Source organism: Oncorhynchus gorbuscha, linkage group LG24, assembly GCF_021184085.1.
Source record: "Oncorhynchus gorbuscha isolate QuinsamMale2020 ecotype Even-year linkage group LG24, OgorEven_v1.0, whole genome shotgun sequence".
NCBI lineage: Eukaryota > Metazoa > Chordata > Actinopteri > Salmoniformes > Salmonidae > Oncorhynchus > Oncorhynchus gorbuscha.
Window position 1 is genome coordinate 534,206 of NC_060196.1, and position 8,781 is coordinate 542,986.

The window sequence follows — 8,781 nt, forward strand, 5'->3', positions numbered from 1 at the left end:
TGAGCCATGACCAGCCTTTCAAAGCACTTCATGGCTACAGACGTGAGTGCTACGGGGCTCTAATAATTTAGGCAAGTTACCTTCCCTTTCCGTCTGGCCCAGAGAGTTTGTGAATGTTGACCTTTTTAAAGGTCTTGCTAACATCCGCTACGGAGAGCATGATCACACAGTCGTCCGGAACAGCTGGTGCTCTCGTTAATGCTTCAGTGTTGCTTGCCTCGAAGCGAGCAGATAGGCATTTAGCTTGTGGCTGGGTTTCCCCTTGTAGTCCGTAATATTTTTCAAGCCCTGCCACATCCGACGAGCGTCAGAGCCGGTGTAGTAGGATTCAATCATAGTCCTGTATTGACGCTTTGCCTGTTCGATGGTTTGTCTGAGGGCATAGCGAGATTTCTTATAAGCATCCGGATTAGTGTCCCGCTCCTTGAAAGCGGCAGCTCTAGCCTTAAGCTTGGTGCGGATGTTGCCTGTAATCCATGGCTTCTGGTTGGGGAATGTATGTATGGTCACTGTGAGGACGACATCGTCGATGCACTTATTGATGAAGCCGGTGACTGAGGTACTCCTCAATGCCATTGGATGAATCCCGGGACATATTCCAGTCTTTGCTAGCAAAACAGTCCTGTAGCGTAGCATCCTTGTCATCTGACCACTTCGTATTGAGCGAGTCCCTGGTTCTTCCTGCTTTAGTTTTTGCTTGTAAGCAGGAATCAGGAGGATATAATTATGGTCAGATTTGCCAAATGGAGGGAGAGCTTTGTGTGCGTCTCTGTATGTGGAGTAAAGGTGGTCTAGAGTTTATTTCCCTCTACTTGCACATGTGACATGCTGGTAGAAATGAGGTAAAAAACGGATTTAAGTTTGCCTGCATTAAAGTCCCCGGCCACTAGGAGCGCTGCTTCTGGGTGAGCATGGTCTTGTTTGCTTATGGCCTTACACAGCTCATTGAGTGTGGTCTTAGTGCCAGCATCGGTTTGTGGTGGTAAATATACGGCAACAAATAATATAGATGAGAACTTTCTTGGTAGATAATGTGGTATACAGCTTATCATGAGGTATTCTACCTATGTCGAGAAATACCTTGAGACTTCTTTAATATTAGACATCGCGCACCAGCAGTTGACAAATAGACACAGACCCCCGCCCCCCCGTCTTCCCAGACGTAGCTGCTTTGTCCTGCCGATGCACGGAGAAGATGGTCAGCTCTAAATGATCTGTGTCGTCGTTCAGCCATGTCTCAGTGAAACATAAAATACCACAGTTTTTAATGTCCCGTTGGTAGGATAGTCTTAGCCGTAGATCATCCAGTTTGAATTCAAATGATTGCATGTTGGCCAATAATACTGAGGGTAGTGGTGGTTTACCTACTCGTCTGCGAATTCATGGTCAAATTGCTGCAAAAACAGTACTAAAGGACACCAATAAGAAGAAGAGACTTGCTTGGGCAAAGAAACACAAGCAATGGACATTAGACTGGTGGAAATCTGCTCTTTGGCCTGATGAGTCCAAATTTGAGAGTTTTGGTTCCAACCGCAGTGTCTTTGTGAGAGACGCGGAGTAGGTGAATGTATGATCTCCGCATGTGTGCTTCCCACCGTGAAGCATGGAGGAGGTGGTATGATGGTGCTTTGCTGGTGACACTGTCTGTGATTAATTTAGAAAGGGCTATATGACCAAGAAGGAGAGTGATGGAGTGCTGCATCAGATAACCTGGCCTACACAATCACCCGGCCTCAACCCAATAGAAATGGTTTGGGATGAGTTGAACCGTAGAGTGAAGGTAAATTAGCCAACAAGTGCTCACCACACGTGGGAACTCCTTCAAGACTGTTGGAAAAGCATTCCAGGTGAAGCTGGTTAAGAGAATGCCAAGAGTGTGCAAAGCTGTCATCAAGGCAAAGGGTGGCTACTTTGAAGAATCTCAAATATAAAATATTTTCTGATTTGTTTAACACTTTTTTGGTTACTACATGATTCCATATGTGTTATTTCATAGTTTTGGCATCTTCACTATCATGCAAAAATGTTGAAAACAGTAAAAGAAATAAAGAAAACCCTTAAATGAGTAGGAGTGTCCAAACTTTTGACTGGTACTGTATGTATGTATGTATGTATATAGTATACATACATACATACATACATACATACATACATACATACATACATACATACATACATACATACATACATACATACATACATAGATTTGCAACCCCATTTTTCCCTCAGAACAGCATTAATTTGTCTGGGGCATGGACTCTAGAAGGTGTTGAAAGCATTCCACAGGGATGCTGGCCCATGTTGACTCCAATGCATCCCACAGTTGTGTGTAGTTAGCTGGATATCCTTTGGGTGGTGGACCATTCTTGATACACATGGAAAACTGTTGAGCATGAAAAACCCAGCAACATTGCAGTTCTGGACACACTCAAACCAGTGTTCCTGGCACCTACTACCATACCCATCAAAGACACTTCAATATTTTGTCTTGCGCATTCACCCTCTGAATGGCACACATACACAATCCATGTCTCAAGGCTTAAAAATTTATATTTAACCTGTCTCACCCCTTTCATCGACACTTAAAGTGGATTTAATAAGTGACATTAATTAGGGGAAATAGCTTTCCCCTGGTTAGTCGGTCATGGAAAGAGCAGGTGTTCCTAATGTTTTGTACATTGTAGATATGTGTTTTGATGTCTCTCTTTTCACCTGTCTGTGAGGTTCCAGAGCTTCTCTCCTCGGCTTCCTCGTCAGCTCTCCCACAGTCCGCACACTTCCCCCTCCGGTCTCGCTCTTTGTCCCTATCCCTGCGTCTGTTCTCCGACAACTGCAGCCGCTTCTTCAGTGACTCGACCTGCTCCCGGCTGCGGGACACCTCCTTCAGGAAGCTATCGTCCACCAGCCTGGTGATCTCGTACATAGCAGCCTTGAATACCGTCTCCATGACTCCGGAGAGCTGAGACTGGAAGGTTATGATGGCTTCAGACATCATAGCAAACTGTCTATGTGTAGCTAGCTACAGTTAAGAGTTCGTAACATTTAGGTACTTTTGTTCAGGTGGGTTAGTGTTACGATCCAACTCAGCAAAAGGCTAGGAAGCTAGCTAGCTACCGTTAGCAGGATGTTGTCTCTTTCAATGACGGTCCTAATAACAATTTTAATACTTTCTAGATATAAGATGTAGCATTTACTGTATGAGGATATTCGAACAAAGAAATACCATAGGCATTGAAAGAACGCAAGCTTATGGCAGTTAGGTAACTAGTGTTTGATAGTTACAGAGCCAACACTAAAATCACAGATAGAACAATGAGACAGACATTTCACCGGATGTATAAAATGTAAAGCATCCGCTTAGCCTTTCCATTCACTACCAAATATGGTAGTGACAGGAACTCTACTGGCCGTTAGTGGGAGAATATGGAACGACATTTTGCTCGTCGATGAAATTTGATCTCAAAACAATTTTCTGTTCCCCAAACTATTTCATGTTATGAACAGAGTGTACCATGTGCGAAAGTTTTTTTAAAATCACGTTGTTTACAAGAAACGTCAAGGCGAGGAGGGGGAAGTAACGGAAATATGCAGATAAATGCTAGAACGCGCCAATAGGATCTTGCAAGTTCGTGATTGGCTCTAACCACCTCTTTCCTTGTTCTGCCCACTATGACTAATTAGTTCCCATTGGAAACAACAGGCTGTGTCTATCTTGGTCTAGTTATAACAAATCTTTGCTGAAGTCATTCCCAAAAAACAATAGCACTTCCGGAAACAAACCTACGGATCTGGTAGTGGGACAATCTACACTACGCTCCTCTCTGGAGAGATGTCTTTATTTGAACAAAACCTTTGCATGTTCTCACGTTGACTGTAAAAAAAGGTTGAAAATATAATCCGGCTATTTTTATAAAATTGTGTAAAATATTTACAGGAAATCTACACACCACTCAGTGCGTCACACAAAGCACTGTGTGCCGTGTCCATAGAAGAAGAAGCCATGTTCTGATCATTCTTGTAAGTTATATTCGAAATAATAATCGATTGTACATGTATATGAGTGTTGGTTGAAGATGTCTGCCACCCAAGATGTCGAAGGAAGGGTTTCAAATTCAGTTCGCCTCTGTTATGGAGAGTGTATTGAATACTGCAGTCACCGAGACAATGAAACTTTTCGAAACAACTATTGAGGAACTGGGCGGCGAAATATCAAGAATAAAAAAAGAGAACAAGGACCTCAAATCGAGGCGTCGATCCCATGAAATAACGAAGAGATGGACCGGTGAAAGTGAACGCCAAAACCACAGAGCCCAGACCGAGTCAAAGTGCAACACGTATCGGAAAATGTGACATCGGCGTTCAATGCGGTGAGGTGAAAACGTTATCCACTGTAGCTAACTATCTATCTCTACGTTCTAATTACTCGCCCATGATTACACATCCTGATAACTAGCTAGCTGAGCATGTAGAATCACAGCTATTTTTTCCAAAACTACTTCATGTAGCTACGTTTAATTTGTATAGACTACAATATTAGGCAGAACATATCGTTTTGAGAGTTGTAGTCTATACTATTATGCATTCATAAATGACTGATAAGAGATCCTTCATAACCTAGGGATTTATATGTCACCCAAAATGATAGGTATGTTGCAACCATAGAAATAGATGAAATAGAACGTACTTGGAACCTCAAACACTGGCAATTTGACGGGATTCTATTTGTATGGTTGCAACACAGGATGTTGAAATGTTCTGTCACATCAGTTGGTTTCTAAATTTTAACTCGAGAGTGTTTTTTGTGCCTTTTATCCTAAGTACAACTCTCTTCTGGTCTGGTATTTTCAGTTCTGACAAAGCAGGCTTTACCTCGGGCTGGGGAGCAATCCCTGCGGGAGGAGGACCAGGGGACTGAGCTGCACTGTGGAGCGTATGACGAGCCTTTGTTCTGATCAAACAGGAGGTGGACTGGGTAAGACAGGCTTCTAGCCTGAGTCCCCAGCTAGTCTATGTCCCAGATCTGTTTGTGCCGTCTTGTCAATTCATCCACCTCTCTATACTCAACCTGTTGTTGGTGAACCCAGAAAAAAGAGAAACCTTCACACTGCGCTTGCTAGTATCACTTGTTCATTTAAGCTTATGTACATCGGCCTCACGGTCTTTGTCAGAGTTTTCAATGACCCTAAGCTTTTGTGGTTGATTGTGCCATCAGGAGGCAGACTATTCTGATGACTACTCCCCTGGGTACATACTGCTGAAGAAGGAAGGGGCAGGCCCCCGACTCTGGTCCACAGACAACCTCTCAGAGAGTTACCAGGCAGAGGTAGGAACTAGGAGACCTGCTTCTGAATCACATATCTTATTACAATGTATTAAACAGTATTGGAATGAGAACCAGGCTCTAATAATATCTATAATTATCTCTCCACTGTTATTCTCTCAGTCTTTTGTTCTTTCTCTGTCTCTCTCTGCGTCTCTCGCTTTCCACTATCCACGCCACCTTTCTCCGTCCTGTCCCTCTGTAGCCCTGGTCCCTCCTGGAGCCGTCAGGGCCCTGATCAACCGTTATACCCAGGAAAGTCTACCTCAGGAGCCGCAGCGGCCGTCTTCCAGGGAGATCCAGACACCCAGGAGGCCCCCCAGGCTCTCAACCCATCCCAGCCCAGGACCAGAGAGGTTACCAGTGGTAGTGCAGGCCAGGCCCCTGGAGCAGAACAGCAGTCACTGGTAATACCAGCAGCAGAGTCTCCATCAACATTACACCAGACAGCATCTCCTCAATCAGCAGCCACTATCCAGTCTACATCATCTGTCCTGTCTGCTGTATTGGTCCAGTCCACGGTAACTACTCTGTCAAAAGAAACTGTCCAGTCGACCGTAAATGTGAAGTCGACAGCAGCAGCGTCAGAGCGCCTGCCACCTGTCCTCTCCGGGTTACCCAGAACCCCTCTTCAGGATACACAGCTCAGCCCCGTACCCTCTCATCCACCCCAATCATCACCATCGCAGTCCTTCACAGACGTTCTACCTGTAGCTCGTCCAATAGCAGTGCCCTCAATACAACCAGCTAGGCCTACAGGACCACTGGCCGCACCACCAACACAACCGCAACCGCCTACAGTTTTGGAGCAGTTGGGTGTTGCCACAGCAACATCACTAACACCATCGGTCAAGTCCGCTCCTTCTCCAACTATGTTGACAGAACCTGCCGGCCCCCCTGAAAAGCAGGCGCCGTTGGTCACTGATCATGTGCAACGCTCCCCACTGTGCCACGACTGAAGTCACCTGCTGTCCCAGAGAGGATGTCTGATGAAGCTCCTCCTCAGCTGTCAGACCCTGCTGTAACTACACCCTCTTGCCCCTTGCAAATGTCTAAGACACAGCTTTTAGCTCAGTTGTCAGTAGTACCCCAAGTACGCGCCCTGCCGTGGTTGGAGGAAGAGGAGGAGGAAAAAGGGGGAGGAAGATGAAGGGCAGGAAGATGAGGGAGGGCTTTCTTCCCTCCCTGCCACGTCTACGGAAGCTGTGACAACCAGGTCTGTCGCTACGGAGACGACACCCGCCGGCGAGAAAAAGGAGGAGATTGTTGTCCAGGTAGGTGGTGGCAGCAAGTCAAGTCAACGTGAAGCGCTCCTCTCTGGTCTCCGCCTCCGCTTAAGGCCCTGCCCCCAGAACAGTACTCCATCTCCAGTGGTTGCTAAGAAACCCAGAGAAGAGAGAACCTCCCTCCGGTACCATACCAGCTCCAACAGGCTCCACCGAAACGTCTCGCCAAAATCCAGTGTGCAGACTGCGGTCGTGTCCTGAGCAGCACCGCTTCTTTAGAGAGTCATGCCTCCCTCCACATGGGGAAGCGCCCGTTCGTCTGCTCAGCCTGCGGCAAGGACTTCCCCAACCTCAAGGGCCTCATGACCGCGTCCATGGCGACCAGTGTCCGCAGTGCAGCAAGACCTTCGTCTACCGCTTCGGCCTGACTAAGCACGAGCAGATGGTCCACAGCGGCGTGTGCCCGTTCGCCTGCCCGACCTCTGGCAAACGCTTCGCCATTCGGCGCGACATGGAGACGCATGGAGACGCATCTCTGTGTTCACACTGGAGAGAAACCGTTTGCCTGCTCCCTCTGTGTGAAGCGGTTCAAGAGGCGTGTGGAGCTGAATGTTCACCTGAGGTGACACAACGGGGAGAAGAGACACTGGTGCTCGTACTGCGGGAAGGGCTTTCTGGATTACAATAATCTGAAGAGGCACAAACTGGTCCACACTGGGGAGAAACCTTACACCTGCTCTGAGTGTGGCAAGCACTTCAAACAGACTGGCCATCTGAAGAAACACCTGAAGACAATACACAAAGACCGATAGAGAGGACAGGGGACGAGCCTTTAATGGCACCCTATTCCCTATATCGTGCACTATGCAGGCTCTGGTCAAAAGTAGTGCACGATATAAGAATAGGGTGTATAGAAGGGAGTTACTAGACATTCTCCATTTGTCAGTTCAAAACCCAGCCATATAGGTTTTAATGGGATATTTTGTGTAGTTTGGTGAGGAAAAAAATACATTTAATCCTTTTTTAATTCAATCTTGAATTCTCACAGTGATTAATGACGCAGGGATCTCAATCTATTCTCATAGTGACCGGGAGGACTTGTTATTTTATATTTTTCTGTACTGATTGATTACAAGAGTCAACGCTTTGGTTGTGTAAACATTTGGGGCTACTTTTGTTGTTTGAAAGGTTCATGCTGCGAGAGAATGACGTACCTAAGTGATAGCGTAGTGTAAAAAAGAACGACGTAGCTAAGTGATGACATAGTGTAATAAAAGAACGACGTAGCTAAGTGATGACATAGTGTAATAAAAGAACGACGTAGCTAAGTGATAGCGTAGTGTAAAAAACGAAGTGATGACATAGTGTAATAAAAGAACTAAGTGATAGCGTAGCTAAGTGATGACATAGTGTAATAAAAGAACGACGTAGCTAAGTGATGACATAGTGTAATAAAAGAACGACGTAGCTAAGTGATGACATAGTGTAAAAAAAGAATGACGTAGCTAAGTGATGACGTAGTGTAAAAAAAGAATGACGTAGCTAAGTGATGACGTAGTGTAAAAAAAGAATGACGTAGCTAAGTGATAGCGTAGCGTAAAAAAAGAATGACGTAGCTTAGTGATGACCTAGCGTAAAAAATGAGAAAAATGTTGAATTTACATTTATTGTATTTAAAACAAAATCTGATTATTTGTACATTTTGTTTATTAAGAAGTTGTTATGCCGAAAAGCAAGGTTATATTTAGTTTTATCGCGGTCACGCACATTATGGTTTTATGGTCGACAGGTTTCAAATAGTTTCATTTAAATTTGTTTCATGTTCTGTGCTTTCGTCGCACTTTTGATCAATGATGTTCCTCATGGCTGGTTTAATGGATCATTTATAGAATGGTGTGGGCTGATAGAATTAGGCCTAGCCCTAAAAGATAGCTTTAATTTTATTCTAGGGTTGAACTTATTCAGTGCTGTTGAACGTTTAAACCAGACATTTTTTTATTTTTTTTATTTAACCAGGTAGGCTAGTTGAGAACAAGTTCTCATTTACAACTGCGACCTGGCCAAGATAAAGCGTAGCAATTCGACACATACAACAACACAGTTACACATGGAATAAACAAAATATACAGTCAATAATACAGTAGAAAAAAGAAAACAAGAAGTCTGTATACAGTGAGTGCAAATGAGGTAAGATAAGGAAATAAATAGGCCATGGTGGCGAAGTAATTACAGTAA